The sequence below is a fragment of the Nerophis lumbriciformis genome, linkage group LG33 (assembly GCF_033978685.3).
Source record: "Nerophis lumbriciformis linkage group LG33, RoL_Nlum_v2.1, whole genome shotgun sequence".
NCBI lineage: Eukaryota > Metazoa > Chordata > Actinopteri > Syngnathiformes > Syngnathidae > Nerophis > Nerophis lumbriciformis.
The window spans coordinates 10,524,221-10,546,496 of NC_084580.2; the positions used below are offsets into that span (position 1 = coordinate 10,524,221).

The 22,276-nt window shown below is 41.7% G+C and overlaps 1 long non-coding RNA gene across 1 annotated transcript in view; it reads right to left on the bottom strand.

Moving 5' to 3' along the window:
* Positions 1 to 21,692, bottom strand: part of LOC140677498 (uncharacterized) — a 129,818-nt gene extending 108,126 nt beyond the window's left edge. Inside the window, exon 1 of the long non-coding RNA XR_012049280.1 lies at positions 21,572 to 21,692. This is a non-coding gene — a long non-coding RNA (uncharacterized lncRNA). The remainder of the gene's footprint in view (positions 1 to 21,571) is intronic.
* Positions 21,693 to 22,276: the final 584 nt, after the last annotated feature.

The following is a 22,276-nucleotide window of genomic DNA, read 5'->3' on the forward strand; positions in this document are numbered from 1 at the left end:
CGCTCCGAGAGCGAATATTAGAAAGGCGTTTAATTCGCCAAAATTCACCCATTTAGAGTTCGGAAATCGGCTAAAAAAATATATGGTCTTTTTTCTGCAACATCAAGGTATATATTGACGCTTACATAGGTCTGGTGATAATGTTCCCCTTTAAGATGATAGCGATCAAAGTACCATTGAAGCCTGCATGTGAATAGAATAGAATAGAAAGTACTTTATTGATCCCTGGGGGAAATTCAGCACCACAGTTCGCTCACAATAGACAATAAATACTATACAGCATTATTCACATGTGTATAATATAAATATATTATACATATATTCTACATTCAAGTGCAGTCAAGAAGGAACAAAAACATTATACAGTCTGATGGCTGTCGGTATGAAGGACCTGCTGTGTCGTTCCGTGTTGCATTTTGGGAGTCTGAGCCTTCTACTGAACGTGCTCATTCTCTCCGCCAGGTCCGAGTGTAGTGGGTGGGAGGTGTTGTCTATAATGGCTAGGAGCTTTGCTAGACCTCTCCTCTCTGACACCACCGCCAGAGAGTCTAGCTCCACTCCCACCACGTTACTGGCCTTCTTTACCAGCTTGTCCAGCCTGTTTGCGTCCCTCGCTCTCAGTCCGCTGCCCCAGCAGGCCACGACTTACAAGAAGGCGCCCACCACCACCAACTCGTAGAACATCTTTGAAGGATCCTAGCCTCCTGAGGAAGTAGAGGCGGCTTTGTCCCTTCTTGTAGAGTGCCTCAGCGTGCTTTGACCCATTCAGCTTGTTGTTTTTGTGTACACCGAGGTATTTATAATCCTCAATCATGTCTACATCGACTCCCTTGATGGAAACAGGGGTCGCCGGCGTACTCCTCCTCCTTCCCAGGTCCACAACCAGCTCTTTGGTCTTCGTCAGATTGAGCTGGAGGTTGTTCTTTCCACACCATGTGACAAAGTCCTCCACCAGTGCCCTGTATTCCTCATCATCACCATCCTCACTACACCCCACTATCGCAGAGTCATCAGAAAACTTCTGAAGGTGGCAGGACTCTGACTGATAGTGGAAATCGGTGGTGTCGATTGTGAAGAGGAAGGGGGAGAGGACTGTGCCCTGCGGTGCCCCGGTGTTGCTGACCAGCCTGTCAGACACACAGTCCTGCAGTCGCATGTACTGTGGTCTGTCAGTCAGGTAATCAACAACCCAGGACACCAAAGGGGCCTCCACCTGCATCGTCTCTAACTCATACTTGCCAACACTCCCGGATTTTCCGGGAGACTCCCGAAATTCAGCGCCTCTCCCGAAAACCTCCCGGGACAAATTTTCTCCCGAAAATCTCCCGATATTCCGGCGGAGCTGGAGGGGGGGTGGCCTCCATGCAGACCTGAGTGAGGACAGCTTGCATTCACGTCAGCTTTCCCACAATATAAACAGCGTGCCTACCCAATGACGTTATAACTGTAGAATGATGGAGGGCGAGTTCTTGGTTTCTTATGTGGGTTTATTGTTAGGCAGTTTCATTAACGTCCTCCCAGCGCGATAACAACACCCAACAACAGCAGTCACGTTTTCGTCTACCGTAAAGCAGTTCGTCTGCCGTAAACAGCAATGTTGTGACACTCTTAAACAGGACAATACTGCCATCTACTGTACATGCATATGGGACATTAACATCTACGGCTTTTAGAGAGTGCAGTGCACAACTGCGCACACAACAAGGAGACGAAGCAGAATGCATCATCAGATAGGGTGTTCAGCATGGTTAGAAAAATAGTGACAAAGAATAGAACAAAGATGGACAATTCAACCCTTAACTCAACAATGAGTAGATGAGTGTTATGTGTGTGTAATAATATATATATATATATATATATATATATATATATATATATGAAATACTGATTTGGTGAATTCTAGCTGTAAATATATTCCTCCCCTATTAGCCACGCCCCCAACCACGCCCCGACCACGCCCCCCACCCCCACCTCCCGAAATCGGATGTCTCAAGGTTGGCAAGTATGCTCTAACTTCACACCCAGTAGTCCAGGCCGTATGGTATCGAACGCACTGGAGAAGTCAAAAAACATGACCCTCACACTACTCGCAGGCTTGTCTAGGTGGGTGTGGGCTCGGTTCAGCAGGTAGATGACTGCGTCCTCCACTCCCAGTCGGGGATGGTAGGCAAATTGGAGTGGGTCCAGGTGGGGCTTGATTGTCGGGCGGAGTTGTTCCAGGACCAACCTCTCCATGGTCTTCATGATATGGGAGGTTAGAGCCACCGGCTTGTCGTCCTTTGACGTGCTGGGTCGCTTGCACTTGGGGATGGGGACCACGCATGAGGTTTTCCACAGAGTGGGGACTTTCTGCAGCCTAAGGCTCATGTTGAAGATGTGCTGACGCACACCACACAGCTGTGGGGCGCAGGCTTTGAGCACCCTGGGGCTCACACCGTCAGGACCCGCGGCCTTGCCTGTGTGTAACTTCTTTAGTTGTGCATTCACCTGTTCTGCAGACAGACACACTGGGGGGTTCTCAGGTGGTTGGTGGAGGTGGGGTTGTCAAGCTGAGGGTGAGGTGTTAAGTGGGGGGAGGTTGTCATTGCAGTTTGGGGGCTGTGAGGAGGTGGGGGGTGGATTGGTTCGCTGAAGTTGTCAGGGGGTCAGTTGGCATGTCTCGGGCGGGGGCAGGAGCTTGTCGGAGCCACTGTGTCAAACCTGTTAAAGAACTGGTTTAGCTTATTGGCCCTGTCTTTGTCTCCGTCCACCCCTCTACCCCCCGACAGTTTGAGGCCGGTGATGGTCTGCATACCTCTCCAAACCGCCTTCATGTTGATGTCCTTCAGCTTCCCTTCCAGGTTCCTCCTGTAGTTCTCCTTGGCCTCCCTGAGTTTGGTCTTCAGCAGTCCCTGAACTCTTTTCACCTCCTCCCTGTTACCAGCATTGAATGCCCTCTTCTTCTCATTCAGTAGGGCTTGTGTGCCGCCGTACTAGGGTTGTACGGTATACCGATATTAGTATAGTACTGCAATACTAATGAATCATTTTCGGTACTATACCGCCTCTGAAAAGTACCGGTCCGTAGCTCACCGGCGTCAAAATGTAAACAAACACCATTGGTGGATCTACACCTGACATCCACTGTAATGATACCAAGTGCAGGGCCGTATCTAGTTGATATTATTATGATTACGTCAATATTTTTTGGCATCACAACATCTTCTTTCGTTTTTTTAAAATGTATATTATGTTTATAAACTCAGGAAATATGTCCCTGGACACATGAGGACTTTGAATACGACCAATGTATGATCCAGTAACGACTCAGTATCGGATTGATACCCAAATTTGTGGTATCATCCAAAACTAATGCGAATCATCCAAACAACAGAAGAAGAAGTGATTATTACATTTTAACAGAAGTGTAGATAGAACATGTTAAAAGAGAAAGTAAGCAGATATTAACAGTAAATGAAAAAGTAGATTAATAATTCATTTTCTACCACTTGTCCTTAATAATGTTGACAAAATAATAGAATGGAAAATGCCACAATATGTTACTGTATACGTCAGCAGACTAAATTCGGAGACTTTGTTTGCTTACTTACATAAAAGACAAGTTGTCTTGTATGTTCACTGTTTTATTTAAGGACAAACTTGCAATAAGAAACATATGTTTAATGTACCGTAAGATTTTTTTGTTAAAATAAAGCCAATAGTGCAATTTTTTGTGGTGCCCTTTATTTAGAAAAGTATCAATAAGTACCAAAAAGAATCAAAATAATTTTGGTACTGGTACAAATACGCTTGCAAATATGGGGCAGGTTTGGAGTCGTAGAGCCACTGGATTGCAAACACCAAAGGTTGGCAGTGTTTGTTTCCGCCAGTGGCAAAATGGATGTGTCCGGTATATGATTAGTGTTACCTAATTAAAAAGTGTGGCGCCTCCTATTGGTTGTGCATTCTAGGCAGCATACAAGTAATACATGTGTCCTTTAGTCCAGTGGTTCTCAAACTTTTTTTTACCAAGTATTACCTCAGAAAACACTTGCCTCTCTAAGTACCACCATAATGACCAACTTTACCCTTGTGTAATGTTCATATTGTTGTTACTCAGCCAGCGTTTGTGGGTCTGATGGACCCGTTGCATTTTGTGGCTTTTAATGCCTCACAATCAAACACTTTTATGTTAAAATACTGAACAGATGTTTACCTTATCCCAATAAATATCTGTTCGGTATTTTAACATAAAAGTGTTTGATTGTGAGGCATTAAAAGCCACAAAATGCAACAGGTCTATCAGACCCATAAACGCTGGCTGAGTAACAACAATATGAAGGTTACACAGAAAATTTCTCTGCCAGTTTCTGCATCCCACAGGGATTCTTCTTTTGTGTTTCTGCACGTGCGGTTCCCACACAAGGTTGCAACATTGTTTGTCAACACTGTCTGCTCTCATTTTCTCGCACATTTGACCCTCTGATGTTCTGTGTACCTACGCTCTGTCCTCCTCCTGTCTAGGCCTGCTGTATGTGTGTGTGTGTGTGTGTGTGTGTGTGTGTGGGTGGGTGGGTGGTTGGTTGCGTGTGGTACACAGAACATTAATTTCCATACTTCTTTTAGCCCCGGGTCCAGTGGACCCGGACATCTTTACTTTGGCTACCCCTGTGGTAAATTTTAAATGTGCTTTATAAATAAAGTTGATTTGATTTGATCTTATATGTAATAGAAATCTGTAGGGGGGGGTGTATGGTGTGTGGTCATTAAATATGTATTCTGATATATGTTCTTCACAGAAAATGAGCCAAAGTCAGTGAGTCTCAGTTTGAAAAATTAAGTAATTGTATCATTTTTCTTTTAATAAAAAATTAAAACGAGTCTCACAGACCCGAACACCACACAAGGGTTAAAATACAGTAGCGTTGTAGGCCTAAATATTCATTCCAAACAGTGCATATGTTTTATTTAACAAGTATATTTCATATTTTGGCCATTGTAGCATTACACAAAGTTTGAACAGTAACACAGTGTGGAAGTGCGTGCATGTTTAACAAGGTTTTTAATTATAATATTTTTCAGTAATAGGTTTCTATCCCAGAACATGACTTTTCAGTCATGTCCGTATCCTCCTCCTGCTGCTCACTGTTAAAGACAACAGATGATTAGATTAACACGTACCACCTTTGCAATCTAATCATCTGCCAGCTGTGTCTCGCCGTCAGCACATGTCACGCCCCCATCTGACGGCGCTCTGTTTTCAGCATCCATGGACAGAGGCGGTGACCTTTGTTGCTGAAAGCGGGCTGATCACACTCCCTTTCCACACACAGTGTTTGAATATATAATTAAGTGATTACTTGGCGTACCACTGGATGGAGCCCGTGTGCCATAGTGCAGGGGTCGGCAACCTTTATCAGTCAAAGAGCCATTTTGACCAGTTTCACAAATTATAGAAAACAATGGGAGCCGCAAACATTTTTTGAAATTTTAAATGAAATAACACTGCATACGAAGTTTTTTTTTTACTTTGTGCTATGTATAACCAGGGGTTTCAGACACGCTGCCCACACCTTTATGTGGAATTTGAAAGCTGGTGCGACACGCAGGTTTTAATTGAATGGCGTTTGTCAGCGTCATGCGTGCCGTGATGGTACAGCATATAGCACCCACTGCAGTCAGCATGCCTGATCAGCTACACGTTGTATGGGGCTTCCGCTCTGCTCACGTGGGTAACAGCAAGGCAAACTTGCTCAACAACCACACAGCTCACACTGACGGTGGCGGTATAAAAAAAACAAACAAAAAAAAAAAACTTTAACACTCTTACTAATAATGCGCCACACTGTGAACCCACACCAAACAAGAATGACAAACAAAGTTCGGGAGAACATCTGCACCGTAACACAACATAAACACAACAGGACAAATACCCAGAATCCCATGCAGCCCTAACTCTTCCGGGATACATTATACACCCCCGCTACCAAACCCCACCCACCTCAACCGACGCACAGAGAGGGGGGGGTTGATGTGTGAGGGAGCAGGGTTGGGGTGGGGGCGGGGTTTGGTGGTAGCAGGGGTGTATAATGTAGCCCGGAAGAGTCAGGGCTGCATGGGATTCTGGGTGTTTGTTCTGTTGTGTTTATGTTGTGTTAAGGTGCAGATGTTCTCCCAAAATGTGTTTGTCATTCTTGTTTGGTTTTGGTTCAAAGTGTGGCGCATTATTAGTAAGAGTATTAAAGTTGTTTTATATGACCACCGTCAGTGTAACCTGTGTGGCTGTTGACCAAGTATGCGTTGCTGTCACGTACGTGTGTAAGTAGAAGATGTATGTTGTATAACAAGTGTTTGGCTGGCATTCTGTTAAAACAGATTGTAGAGGGCGCCAAATGTTGTACCATCATGACACGCCCTTATTATAGCCGTAAGGGTGAAAATCGGTGAATATTAATCCCGGGAGTTTTCTGCGAGAGGCACTGAAATCCGGAAGTCTCACAGGAAAATTGGGGGGTTCAGCAAATAACAGAGGTGGGACCAAGTCATTGCTTTGCAAGTCACAAGTAAGTCTCAAGTCTTTACCCTCAAGTCTCGAGTCAAGTCCCGAGTCAAGACAGGGCAAGTCCGAGTCAAGTCCAAAGTCAAGACTGGAAAGTCTCAAGTCAAGTCCCAAGTCCTGCATTTTGAGTTTCGAGTCCTTTCAAGTCATTTAACCACAGACTAATATATTTACCCGGTACACAGATTGTGTATGCTTTTAAAACGCTGTATTTATTTATTAAAACAAGTGCATTTGAAATTGCAGGGAAAAAGATAGTGCTGACATTGCACTTCAAAATAGCACTATTAACCAGTCATTTTAAACATGTAACTCATTCCTTTACAGAATAAACACATTTGAAAAAACAAGTGCAACTGTACTTATTTGCACAAAAGTGTTAACATTGTATTTCCATGGCATATTGCATTGTAACTAGTTCCACAGCAGTTTATATCCTGTTCTTACCTTATCTCATTGATCTCATCTCATACTGTATGTGTGTTTATGTGTGCGTACACATGAAAAACATAACAAATATATGAACATAACAATGAACAGAGTTGTACTTTTTAGATGTCAGGACCCTATGCAATATGTACACATATTCTTAATATAGTATACATTTTAACTGACCTTTATTTGACTATGTTTGTCTTTTTGTAGGTGGCTAAAATATGCGGTGCTGCTGACTGCCGTCTAACGTTACGTTGCTGTGTGTGATACATTGACTAACGTAACGTTATGTATAGGTACCTCATGAAACCCTGCTTAAAAAAAAATCACTTGACAAAAAGTATGAATAAGGTAGCAAACTGCAGTGGACGCAACAGATTGCCGTGTTTGCAATGACGTTATAACCATAGACATCTTATAAGTAGACGCAGCATTGGTTGCTGTGACGTGAGCAATTTGGCCGCCATCTTGAAGTGCTGATGAGGAGCCGGCGAGCAGCCTAAACTGACAGTTGACAGGTAGAAAACAAAGATGGTGTTCACCGTTTTCCTGCTCAAATGAGCGGACTGTTGAAAATAGGAATCGGGGGATTACTTTTCACAAGTGAGATTTAACATTAACGTACTATTGGTTGTATTTTATGAAAATAATATTACCACAGAGTTGAGAAGGATCAAAGATCTTCAATATTTGTATGTGAAAATCACAAAGAAATCTTCTGGGGGAGGATGACGCCCCTACAGGGGTTTGCTTTACAAACTTTCAGCCCCACCTAAAACAAAATTCACCAGCCGCCACTGATTATGATGCATTCTCATTTTAGGCAAAGTATAAGACAATACTTTCTTAACAGTATAATTGTAACCAGGAATCAGTCTTCAAGTAACAATATTCAAATACTAACATTGTTGGGTTGAACAGAATTTGGTTTTATTCTGAATCCAGTGAAACAGATTGGTGGTTTTAGCTGATATGAAAACTTTCAGGTGTTTATATATGTTTAAGTATTTGGCAGACGCTTTTATCCAAAGCGACTTACATAAAATAATACATATAAAACAATCACTGCAAACATTATCATTTAAGGGAAGAATGTAATAGAAAATATCAATACAAAGTGTCAAGACAGAATAAACTCTCTGCTGCTGAAGCAACAGAGATACAGTCCCTAAGATATATAGATATCTAATGTGTTCATACATTGTTTATGTAGGATACACACATATGTATATATAACCTAATCATATTGTTTCTTCAATTTAAAAATAGATTACCGTTTTTTTCCCCCTTCTCTGGGATTATATTCCCAGTTTTGATCTCGGATGTCTGGTCATTTATAGTGTATAAGAATATTATATTACTGTTAAGCAAACTATGAATAATAAAACACGCCAAAACATGTGTCTGTTATCATGGCTACACGTATGACAAAAAAGGGGGTGAAAATCAGTCGTATTCAGTGAGGTAAAATGAATTAAATGCGCTGACAGTTCATTGCTCCTGCCAAATTAATTGCACTGAGTGGAGCGGATCACCACTCCAAGATGGCGGCCACGCGCCTCGTCTGCCCCAGTAGGCAGTAGCGCTCCATGCTGCGTCTACTTATAAGATGTCTATGGTTATAACGTTAGCAGTGAGTTTGCAGCCTCACTGATTTAACTACACAGCAAATAAAAGTCACGTTACTTAGCCAATAAACGTTATCTTACATTCAGAACTTACCCTTCTTTGTGCAACTTCAAATGTCGAACGAAGTTGGAAGTTGTTGCGTCTCCGTCTGTAATATTCGAACTGCGGGATTTGCATACCGCAATTCGTTTTTTGTTGACCAAGTCGTAGTTTTTATACCCGAACGAAACCAACTTTAACATAATTGTTTATCACTGGCACGTTGTTGGACAACTGTAGTTCATTGGTTGTCCTGCAATTTGATTGGATGAATGCTGTGTGATGAAAACAACGTAGTTCTAATTTGATTGGCTGTTGTACTGACAGCACACCAGCTGGCAGGAACAACACGCTGATCCACACAGACGAAGAAAATGGAAGATACGGAGCGCTCCCAAATAACTTTTTAAGCTTTGGATTTTGGGGAAAGTGGCAAGTCATGTCAAGTCATGTCAAGTCAAAAGGCTCAAGTCCAAGTGAAGTCACAAGTCATTGATGTTAAAGTCTAAGTCGAGTTGCAAGTCTCTTCACATTTTGTCAAGTCGAGTCTAAAGTCATCAAATTCATGACTCGAGTCTGACTCGAGTCCAAGTCATGTGACTCGAGTCCACACCTCTGGCAAATAAGCTGCTGAGCCGCATCAGTCAAGTCAATCTAACTTATGGGGCTAAACTTTGGGGTTCAAACACAAAACCACCGTGTGGTTTATTTGTCAGGGAAAAAAATAGCACCGACAACACATGCTTGTACTTCCAATTAGATAAACTTACGTATTTGCACATTCTCCGCTCCCTGCATTTATACATCCATCAGTGTTTGGAGAAAAACAATGATGCATTTTTTTTTACTTCCACTTTAAGTCTCGTTTTTGAAAATGTTCTTTACATACAGGACCAGACAAAACAACATCGCTTTAATCCGTTTTTAGCTACAAATGTAAATAAGAATATAATACAGCACCTGCATTATACATATGCACCTTGAAGATTGCACACCCACAATGTCAGGATAATCACGTAACGGTGGTTGGTGTGGCCCCAGGCTGCAGAGACGGGAAGCGATGTGCAGGTAAAGGAAGGTTTAATGAGCAAAAAGACCAAACGGCATGAACATTAGTTACAGTAGACAAACCAACCAGTGTCCCAAAGAAGGCGACGAATAAACCCTCCTGATCAATCAATGCAAGACATAACCAATAGACTTAGACTTAGACTTAGACAAACTTTATTGATCCACAAGGGAAATTGTTGCACACAGTAGCTCAGTTACTCAGTTGTTTTATTTGTTATTTTTGTATTGTATTTTCTATTATTAAATAGGAAGTGGAACACAAATAAAAGCGCTAGACAGGAAGAAACACTAAACATAGAAAAAGAAAACAAAATACCTCAAACCTGTCACGCAGATCATGACACAAAATGTCGTACAGTTTCATGAATCTTGCAAGATTTTGACCGATTGAGACCTCAGTTCGGTCGTACGTGGCTTTTTCTCTATCGCTTGTGGGGATACTTTTTATATACACACACAAAGTATGATGGCCAATTAGGTAAAATTGTCAATTAGACTGTCTATATCAGGGGTGCTCATTACGTCGATCACGAGCTATCGGTCGATCGCGGAGGGTGTGTCAGTCGATCACCAGCCAGGCATTAAAAAAATAGTCCTAAAAATGAGCGATCATAAATCTTCACTATGACGTCACTTTCGTCACTTGATTGACATTCACGGCACCCGAGGGTCTTCTGAGATGACGCTGGCTGCTGCCAGCTTATTAAAATTACCGACTGGAAGGCGAGAAACACTTTATTTCAACAGACTCTGGCGCCGTACCTGTCGTCAAAACTCCAAAGACCGACTGCACAGTTGCACAGTTGCGCTAACAAAATAAGAGTCTCAGAAAGCTGGCGTGCACAAGCTAGCAAGCTACGGAGTTTGCCGACAATGTATTTCTTGTAAAGTGTATACAAAGGAGTACAGAAGCTGGACAAATAAGATGCCAAAAACCAACCACTTTCATGTGGTATTGGACAGAAAGGAGGACTTTTTTTCTCCTCCATTCGAAAATGCGGACGCTATCAGCACCACTGTCTGATTCCAATCAATGCAAGTCATCAGAATCAGGTAATACACCAACTTATACTGTATTCTTGTCTTCATGAAAGAAATGAATCTATATGTGTTAAACATGCTTGTATTATCTTTAAACACCTTTAACTTGTTAACAATATTAACTATGTGTGTTAAACATGCTTGTATTATCATTAAACACCTTTAACTTGTTAACAATATTAACTATATGTGTTAAACATGCTTGTATTATCATTAAACACCTTTAATTTATTAACAATATTAACTATATGTGTTAAACATGCTTGTATTATCTTTAAACACCTTTAACTTGTTAACAATATTAACTATGTGTGTTAAACATGCTTGTATTATCATTAAACACCTTTAATGTATTAACAATATTAATTATATGTGTTAAACATGCTTGCATTATCATTAAACACCTTTAACTTGTTAACAAAAACATATATTTCATAAATAAGTAAATAAAAATTGTATATATGAATGAGGTAGATCCCCACGACTTCATCAATTGAAAAGTAGCTCGCCTGCAGAAAAAGTGTGAGCACCCCTGGTCTATATCATGGATGTCAAAGTCAATTATCTATGATATTTGATTAGTATTAGGCCACAGCCACCTGCTGCTGTTTTGCATGCACCAATACTCCATCAGTGATGGCGCTAGGAAATTTCAAAATGGGGTACCAGGGGCCCCATCAAGTCATAAAAATGGGGTCCCACAGTAAATGTTTGTGGTCCCACTTTTTTTGTTTTGAAAACAAATGATAAATGTATGCATTATCCTGTTATATCTCACATTCTATGTTGTGTTTTGGACAAATCCTGTCATAATATATACTTAATTCATTAGAAAAAAATGTATGCATATGTAAATGTGTTCTGTTATAAACACTCATTCGCTTTCTTCTTTCCTTCATGGATCCAAACTTTACTGCTGCTTCATTATGGTGTTTTAATACATCAATAATGTAATTTCTTTCTTCTAAATTGGACTGTTTTGTACATTCCATCATGACTCAAACTGCAATGGAGCTGCACCTTGATGTGGATTGCACCGGAATCTATACTGGTTTCTAGTGTAAGTATGTTTGTTGTGATCTGACTAACAAGCTTTGTGCTCGGCAGGTGCCAGTCTGCCGAAGATAACAATGGATGGTGGTAAACACAAGACGTGCACTAATTAGCCGCTCCTTTAACAAGTTTGCAGAGTGATTAGTCGCCATTGTCCCGACAACATGTGATATTCCATGTGAGAAAAGCCTGACTCATCGGTCTTAATATGAAACCCTTTTCATTAGCTGCCCCACCCGCACCACATTATAAGGGCGATCTTAGGACACCCGCCCGGATAAACGCAGGAAGTGGGCGTGAAGAAGGCGACGGAGGGCTTAGGGGGGAGTTTTGACTATAGAACCCCCTGGAGTGAGATGACAAAAAGGAACATCCCTGTGTTTGCCCATGCAAATCGCTGAATGCAAAACGGCCGATCTGTTCAGTTGTCAGGTCTCCTGCGAGCGACAACAAGAAACGCTTAAGTGACTTGAGTTTGACTTTCTGCCGGAATGAGCATTGACTCATTCTGTGACGTGCGCCTTCAGGCTGGTGTTTGGTGAAGCGCATTGGGTGACTTACTGCAAAACAAGTTGTTGCTCTGCCTGCTCTTGTTCTCACACAGTTGCCACGTGCGTTGGTATCTGTGTCAGCATTTACCGTTTCGGGAGAGCCGTTTTCTGCACAAAACCATGTGCATAAATTAGCTTGGTGAGAGCCCAGACCTCAACCTTAGCCATTGTTATAAAATTCCCATGTCAGAGAAGATAATTTGCAAAGAGTGACAGCTGTTACAACTGCAATGGGTGGTATAAAATACACTATATTCATCCATCCATCCATCTTCTTCCGCTTATCTGAGGTCGGGTCGCGGTGGCAGCAGCCTAAGCAGGGAAGCCCGGACTTCCCTCTCCCCAGCCACTTCGTCCAGCTCCTCCCGGGGGATCCCGAGGCGTTCCCAGGCCAGCCGGGAGAGATAGTCTTCCCAATGTGTCCTGGGTCTTCCCCGTGGCCTCCTACCGGTCGGACGTGCCCGAAACACCTCCCTAGGGAGGCATTCGGGTGGCATCCTGACCAGATGCCCGAACCACCTCATCTGGCTCCTCTCGATGTGGAGGAGCAGCGGTTTTACTTTGAGTTCCTCCCGGATGACAGAACTTCTCACCCAGCGGAGGAAACTCATTTCGGCCGCTTGTACCCATGATCTTGTCCTTTCGGTCATGACCCAAAGCTCATGACCATAGGTGAGGATGGGAACGTAGATCGACCGGTAAATTGAGAGCTTTGCCTTCCGGCTCAGCTCCTTCTTCACCACAACGGATCGATACAGCGTCCGCATTACTGAAGACGCCGCACCGATCCGCCTGTCGATCTCACTATCCACTCTTCCCTCACTCGTGAACAAGACTCCGAGGTACTTGAACTCCTCCACTTGGGGCAAGGTCTCCTCCCCAACCCAGAGTTGGCACTCCACCCTTTTCCGAGCAAGAACCATGGACTCGGACTTGGAGGTGCTGATTCTCATCCCAGTCGCTTCACACTCGGCTGTGAACCGATCCAGTGAGAGCTGCAGATCCTGGCCAGATGAAGCCATCAGGACCACATCATCTGCAAATAGCAGAGACCTAATCCTGCAGCCACCAAACCAGATACCCTCAACGCCTTGACTGTGCCTAGAAATTCTGTCCAGAGAGGTTATGAACAGAATCGGTGACAAAGGGCAGCAAACCGAATGCATATGCAAAAGTGCAATATATTTATCTGTACAGTAATGTATTTATTTATATCTGTACCTTATTGCTTTTTTATCCTGCACTACCATGAGCCATCCATCCATCCATCCATTTTCTACCGCTTATTCCCTTCGGGGTCACGGGGGGGCGCTGGAGCCTATCTCAGCTACAATCGGGCGGAAGGTGGGGTACACCCTGGACAAGTCGCCACCTCATCACAGGGCCCACACAGAGCCAATGCAACGAAATGTCGTTCTTATCTGTACTGTAAAGTTCAAATTTGAATGACAGTAAAAAGGAAGTCTAAGTCTAAGTCTAAGTCTGCTGTTCAAGTGGATTACGAGGTTCTTGTACTGACTCACTACTGCCACCTCCCGGCCCTGGATCTTGATGGGCTCCACAGGGGTCATTTTCTTCTTGAAGTCAATGACTAGCTCCTTGGTCTTGTCCAGAATGTATTCCTTTTGCCATCCCTGCAAGTGTAATAGCCAAGTGTCCCAATACTTTTGACTATAACGAGAATTTAAAAAAAAAAACAGGATTTTGTGCGACTGTCAGCAAATAAAACCCGAGTGGTCAGAGAATTTCCTTGACATCTGTTTTGAAATGCACCGGTCGATATGCCCACATTCACTCTAAATCACTAAATCCTCCCGGGGTGCGTGCCAATAAAGATAATGAGCTACTTATCAGATGGTTAGTTGTAGGATTAATTGCTTGGTCGGTGTTATTCAAACAGGACACCCTGCAGACTGCACGGCTTGCTCCTCTGCGATGCAATGGCAAGAGCTCATTACCCTACACACACACACACACACACACACACACACACTCGTCAAAAGGGACTTTAAACTGAGCGTCTGTGTTTCAGCCCTTCATAGTTGAGCGGATTTACCGTAGAAGGCGATTCTGAGCGGAGACAAAAAATGTACTTGAAGGAGAGGATTTACCGTAAACGCGACCTGCAGCGAGTGGGAAGTGCAGCCGCGGCTGCTCGTGCATTATTGATGGAAGTTCTGCGCGCTGCCGACCCAAAAGTAGAACACTCACTGTCATAAAAGTGTCCTTTATGCTACACTGCAGTCAGCGTATGGGCACATTTCTAGCCCGCATCGCATCCATAGGACTGTTATGTCTTGCAGCCAAATGATCTCTGGCACAAGTAGGTTGCTGGGGTCAAAGGTCAAATATTAATTGCCACAGTCCAACACGTCTCTCATCTCAGAGATGATTATTTTAATATGTGTATGTACAGCAGGGGTATTTCACTCAATTGTATTGGGCGCCACATTTCCAGAAAGTTAAGGCCTTCTCCCTTCTCTAATAGTCTTATTGTGTACAAACCCCGTTTCCATATGAGTTGGGAAATTGTGTTAGATGTAAATATAAACGGAATACAATGATTTGCAAATTATTTTCAACCCATATTTAGTTGAATATGCTGCAAAGACAACATATTTGATGTTTTTTTGCAAATAATCATTAACTTTGGAATTTGATGCCAGCAACACGTGACAAAGAAGTTGGGAAAGGTGGCAAAAAATACTGATAGAGTTGAGGAATGCTCATCAAACACTTATTTGGAACATCCCACAGGTGAACATGCAAATTGGGAACAGGTGGGTGCCATGATTGGGTATAAAAGTAGATTCCATGGAATGCTCAGTCATTCACAAACAAGGATGGGGCGAGGGTCACCACTTTGTCAACAAATGCGTGAGCAAATTGTTGAAAAGTTTAAGAAAAAACTTTCTCAACCAGCTATTGCAAGGAATTTAGGGATTTCACCATCTACGGTCCGTAATATCATCAAAGGGTTCAGAGAATCTGGAGAAATCACTTCACGTAAGCAGCTAAGCCCGTGACCTTCGATCCCTCAGGCTGTACTGCATCAACAAGCGACATCAGTGTGTAAAGGATATCACCACATGGGCTCAGCAACACTTCAGAAACCCACTGTCAGTAACTACAGTTGGTCGCTACATCTGTAAGTGCATGTTAAAACTCTCCTTTGCAAGGCGAAAACCGTTTAACAACAACACCCAGAAACGCCGTCGGCTTCGCTGGGCCTGAGCTCATCTAAGATGGACTGATGCAAAGTGGAAAAGTGTTCTGTGGTCTGACGAGTCCACATTTCAAATTGTTTTTGGAAACTGTGGACGTCGTGTCCTACGGACCAAAGAGGGAAAAAAAACATCCGGATCGTTATAGGCGCAAAGTTGAAAAGCCAGCATATGTGATGGTATGGGGGTGTATTAGTGCCCAAGACATGGGTAACTTACACATCTGTGAAGGCGCCATTAATGCTGAAAGGTACACACAGGTTTTGGAGCAACATATGTTGCCATCCAAGCAACGTTACCATGGACGCCCCTGCTTATTTCAGCAAGACAATGCCAAGCCACGTGTTACATCAACATGGCTTCATAGTAAAAGAGTGCGGATACTAGACTGGCCTGCCTGTAGTCCAGACCTGTCTCCCATTGAAAATGTGTGGCGCATTATGAAGCCTAAAATACCACAACGAAGACCCCCGGACTGTTGAACAACTTAAGTTGTACATCAAGCAAGAATGGGAAATAATTCCACCTGAGAAGCTTAAAAAATGTGTCTCCTCACTTCCCAAACGTTTACTGAGTGTTGTTAAAAGGAAAGGCCATGTGACACAGTGGTGAACATGCCCTTTCCCAACTACTTTGGCACGTGTTGCAGCCATGAAATTCTAAGTTAATTATTATTTGCAAAAAAAAAAGAAGAAGTTTATGAGTTTGGACATCAAAATATCTTGTCTTTGTAGTGCATTCAATTGAATATGTGTTGAAAAGGATTTGCAAATCATTGTATTCCGTTTACATTTACATCTAACACAATTTCCCAACTCATATGGAAACGGGGTTTGTATATTACGGAGAACGAGTGTCCTCTACAGTAGGCATTTGATTTTGTTCTTTTATTTTATCAGACTTGTACGAGCGCTCTGCGGTTTTTAAGGACTTTATGCAAAGAAGCTGGTCAAAGATCATCTCCAGTGTTTTTTTAAAGATGCATTATAACTTCCACAAATGTTTTGCAGTGAACCAGTTGAATAGCCCAAATGAGGACAAAGAGAGGACCTAAACTGGAACCTTAAAGGGGAACTACACTTTTTTTTTAATGTAGCCTATTGTTCACAACCATTATGAAAGACATTACAGTGGATGTTATTATCTTTTTTTTTTTTATGCATTCTAAATATCAAAATAAATGGGATCAAAAGCCCGATTACAATGGAGCCTGTGGGAGCCGCGCAATTCCGCCTACAAAGCCCATAAAAAAACATCCAAACACCTCCATTAACCCTTGTGTAATGTTCATATAGTTGTTACTCAGCCAGATGTTTACCATATCCCAATAAACATCTGTTCAGTATTTTAACATACAAGTGTCTGATTGTGAAGCATTAAAAGCCACAAAATGCAACGGGTCCATCAGACCCACAAACGCTGGCTGAGTAACAACAATATGAACGTTGCAAGGAAAATTTCTCTGCCAGTTTCTGCATCCCACAGGGATTCTTCTTTTGTGTTTCTGCACTTGCGGTTCCCACACAAGGTTGCAACATTGTTTGTCAACACTGTCTGCTCTCATTTTCTCGCACATTTGACCCTCTGATGTTCTGTGTACCTACACTCTGTCCTCCTCCTGTCTAGGCCTGCTGTATGTGTGTGTGTGTGTGTGTGTGTGTGTGTGTGTGTGTGTGTGTGTGTGTGTGTGTGTGTGTGTGTGTGTGTGTGTGTGTGTGTGTGTGTGTGTGTGTGTGTGTGTGTGTGTGTGTGTGTGTGTGTGTGGGTGGTTGTGTGTGTGTGTGGGTGGTTGTGTGTGTGTGTGGGTGGTTGTGTGTGGTACACAGAACATCAATTTCCACACTTCTATTAGCCCCGGGTTTAGTGGACCCGGACATTTTCTATGTAATAGAAATGTGTAGGGGGGGTGTATGGTGTGTGGTCATTAAATATGTATTCTGATATATGTTCTTTACAGAAAATGAGCCAAAGTCAGTGAGTCTCAGTTTGAAAAAATAATTAATTGTATCATTTTTGTTTTAATAAAAAATAAAAACTGGTACCATAGACCCGAACACCACACAAAGGTTAAGGTTTTGTATACTAGATGTAAGTATATATGTTATGTAGTAACGGGTACATTTTTAATAACAAGCGTCTTTTCTTGTCGTCCTCGGCAGTCTCGGGTCCCAAATGGCTGTCAAAGTGTACCAACTTGTCGGAATACCTAGTCAGACTTCTTCTGTCCAGGTGAGATGCATGATTTATAATCGGCAATAAACTTACAGGTACCGGCTCGTCCAGGGTGTACGCCGCCTTCCGCTCGAGTGCAGCTGGGATAGGCTCCAGCCACCCCCCGCGACCCCGAAAGGGACAAGCGGTAGAAAAATGGATGGATGAATGGAATAAACTTACAGGGAAAAAGGAAGCGAGGAAGCAGCAGATCACTCGATGATGTAAACATAGGGACGCACGAGAGTGATCACGGCGCCGCTATAAGTAGTTTGTCTGTGTTAGCGCTTATAATAACAATATTATTAATACTTGGTTAATATTCAAGTTACGAATTGAAAATGGAGTATTGTTGATGCTGAATGGTTATTTATTTGATTTTATGAGCAAAATAGTGGAACTCCCATTGACTTTTATTTACGTTTACTCAATATTTACAATGTTTTTGTTTTTTTGTTTTTTTATTAATCCGTCGTCATGTCTTTCATAATGATTGTGAACAACAGGCAAAATAAAAATAAAAAAAAGGTGCAGTTCCCCTTTAAGGAACACCACTAGTATAACTAAAGAAGTTGAACAAATGACTACACTGCAAAAACTGGAATCTAAGTAAGATTAAATATCTCAAATAAGGGTGATATTTGCTTATTTTCTGTCTGATAAGATAATTCTTCTCACTAAGCAGATTTTATGTTAGAGTGTTTTACTTGTTTTAAGGGTTTTGGTCCTAAATGATCTCAGTAAGATATTACAGCTTGTTGCTGAGATTTTATGACCTATATTGAGTAAAACATGCTTGAAACTAGAATATCAACTGTTGTAAAGATGTGTCATCAACACTCACAAGTATAAAAGTAATTTTTTAAAGTAATCATTTCTTATTTCAAGCATGAAAAAAAAAAAAAAGACTTTGACACAATTGTGTCTCATATTAAAACAGATGACAGCCAAATGGACTTTGCTGTTTTATTTTCAATGAAACAATAGAAAATGCGTACTCATATAGTAGTACAGTTGTTATTGGTGAGAATATACTTTTTTAAGGTATTTTTGGGTTCATTGAGGTTAGCTAATTTTACTTGTTTTGGAAAGTCTTGACAAGCCAAATTGTCTTGTTTTATTGGCAGATAATTTTGCTTAGTTCAAATAAAATACCCCTAATTTTTGTATTTTTTTCTCTTGATTTTGAACACTGACTTTTTGCAATGTACTGATTGCATCTGAAATAAACAAGCTACAGCAACTCCTTAGTTACCGTACATAAATCATATTATGGAGGGAAAAAAATGAGAGGACTTAAAGGGGTGCCTTGAGGAATGCCTCAGTTATGTAAATCAAAAGTTTGGACAGCAGTATTTTATGTTTGCTAGCAAGGTTAAACAGTCAATGCAAGGATCTGCTCATGTGTTTACAGTGGTCCAAGTTGATCTATACAACAGGACCACTTAAGTGGGTTTTTAGGAATTTGCTGCAAAATGTTTGTCTCCCGAGTTTTGAACTAAACCTGGGCCGCCAGTTGCATGAATAGCCTTGATGTACAGTATGTTTGGATGTTGCTTTTGACAGCACACGATCCGCAAATGTTTGGCATAACAGGAGGTCAAATAAATGCCAGTTAAAAATGTCAGGCTGCTAATCTCACCATGGCCTCGTCTGGAGTCACACTTTCAAAAATAGAAGAATATGACAGTTGAAATCCACCGTATGTGCTGTACTAGTAACATAGCACTAGCCGGCATAATAACATTGCTAGCATTGCGTAAAAACAATAAATCAATGCCTATATCCTCCTGAGAATCAGCGTCCTCTGCATTTTGTGTTTTGCACAACAGGGCTATTTGTAACTGACAAAAATGGCACAAAATGTCCACTACAGAGAACAAGTATTTTGATATATGCAAAAACAAAAAAATACAGAGTCCTTAAGTACGTTTGACACAAACCTGAACATGATGTATCATTTATCGCAATCTAAGGTAGAGATGCACACCACTAATATATATATATCATCATTTGGATTTCATGCCATATTGCCCACCCATACCTAACATTGGTGGTGTTTATATTTACCTGTATTTTTTGGAATATAAGGCGCACTTAAAATTATTACATTTTCTCAAAATTCGACAGTGCGCCTTATGTACGGAATATTTTTTGTTGTGCTTACCGACCTCAAAGCTATTTTATTTGGTACATGGTGAAATGATAAGTGTGACTAGTAGATGGCAGTTACACATAGCAGATACGTGTAGACTGCAATATGACTCAAGTAAACAACACAAACATGTTATTTGTTCCATTGAAAATATAGAACATTACACACGGCGCTCAAAAAGCCATCAAAATGTTTTAGTACGACTTTGGTAAGCTATGAAGCCACACGGTTTGATGGATTGTACTGTGCGTCAACATACGAGTATTATTATGGTGTGTGTATAAGATAAGACATATTAGCTGGTAGGGATGATACTCGAAACCGTTTTTCCCGGTTGTTCGATAAGAAAAGAACCGAGTCCTCGGACTCGAATCCCTTTTTGAGAACCGGTACCCGTTATCGAGACCATTATAGTAAAGAAAAAGAGTTGGTTCTTTATTCGAATCCCGTCCCGACCAGAAATGCTCCGTGGGACATCACAAGAAATGACGTCACGTAGCTCAGTCATTAGGCGCAGATAGGGAACGCAGGAAAAAAATGGACCGTAAAAAGCGCTCCAAGGTGTAATAAAGTTCAAAACAAAAGGTATAATCCAATGAATAACTTTACTGAGAGATTTGAGCAGGGTACACACACATGACGAACAATTTTACGACCAACTGGAAACATAGCAACCAGGCTAGCAACGCACCTCCTTTACGGCAGCTGTTGCAATGTTCTTAAAGCAACCGCAGCACATACATATATATACAACACATATCTCCCTTTTTTAACTCTTGTTTTTATTTCCTTGTAAACAAAACAAAATCACACTGTATATATGTTGTCTGTCTAATTATAAATAATGCAGACGAGGCGTGTTGGCTGAGTTCTTGACGTTTACTTTCAGAGCGTGCTCATAACCTCATTCTTAGCTGCCGGGTGGCGACATGCAACAACACTTTTCGGGGCTACCGCGCATGCTCGTTACTGCCGCTGCATGCTGGGTAGTGTAGTTGTTATATTCCCTAGCTCAAAACATCACATCTTTCCCCCTATAAAGAAATAATGTTAACTCAATAAAGTGTATTTCTTTTTTTAGCTTTAACCTTTCATTTTTTTAGCATTGTAACCACATTCGCAAATAACTTTTCTCTTCATAGAATTTTCTTTCAATAAAGAAATAAATGCAAAAATGTCAAAGCATCATAACAAACAGTTATGTCAAATAGCAGCACAAGTGCACTTTTTGGAGAGCTGTATTATTTTCAGTTTTGTGCCCAAGGGACTGATTTTATTTAACACTATATTATTATTTATACACCTATAGTGATCACAGAGACAGGTTGTTTTTGTGTTACTGTATATATTTGTTTTTCTGAAAAATCCCCTTACCGTATTTTCCGCACCATAAGGCACCTTCAATGAACGGCATATTTCAAAACTTTGTCCACCTATAAGCCAGTGTTGTAAGCCGCATCTAACTGCGCTAAAGGAATGTCAAAAAAACAGTCAAATAGGTCAGTCAAACTTTAATAATATATTAATACCAGCGTGATGTGGGCGCGCATTTGAATCGTATATCAACATGGACAGAGCTGCGTGAAAAAAGCCACCCGGCCTCTTCGCGTAAACTTAAACTTACCTTAACCACTCGCTCATCTTTTCTTCATCCATCCCTTCGAGTTAGCTTTTATGATGACGCCGGCTGGAAAGGTCTCTTTTGGCAAGGTCTTCCTTTTGAATATCACCATGGGTGGAAGTTTCTGGCCATTAGCATGGCAAGCTAGAACCACAGTGAAGGATGACTTCTCATTCCCTGTGGTGCGAATATTCACCGTACGTGCTCCCGTTGTATCCACAGTGCGGTTCACAGGAATATCAGTTGCTGTGAAATAGTAATCCGTGTGCGGATGGAGAGATTGCGTCTTTTCATGAACCGGATCCCTGTCGTTTAGTAGGAGCCATTTTGTGGTCTTTACAGATGTAAACACACAAAGGAAATGAGACGTACGGTAATATCCGCGCCCTTTTTCTTCTTCTACGCGGGCGGGTGGTTGCTTACAGTAGAAGAAGAAGCGCTTCCTGTTCTATGGGGGCGGGTGCTTACCTTGGCGGTTGCTTGTGTAGAAGAAGAAGCGCTTCCTGTTCTACCGGGAAAAAAGATGGCGGCTGTTTACCGTAGTTGCGAGATCGAAACTTTATGAAAATGAATCGTAATATTAATCCATATATAAAGCGCACCGGGTTAAAAGCCGCACTGTCAGCTTTTGAGTAAATTTGTGGTTTTTAGGTGCGGCTAATAGTGCGGAAAATACGGTAATATACTTTGGGTAACAACAGTCAATAT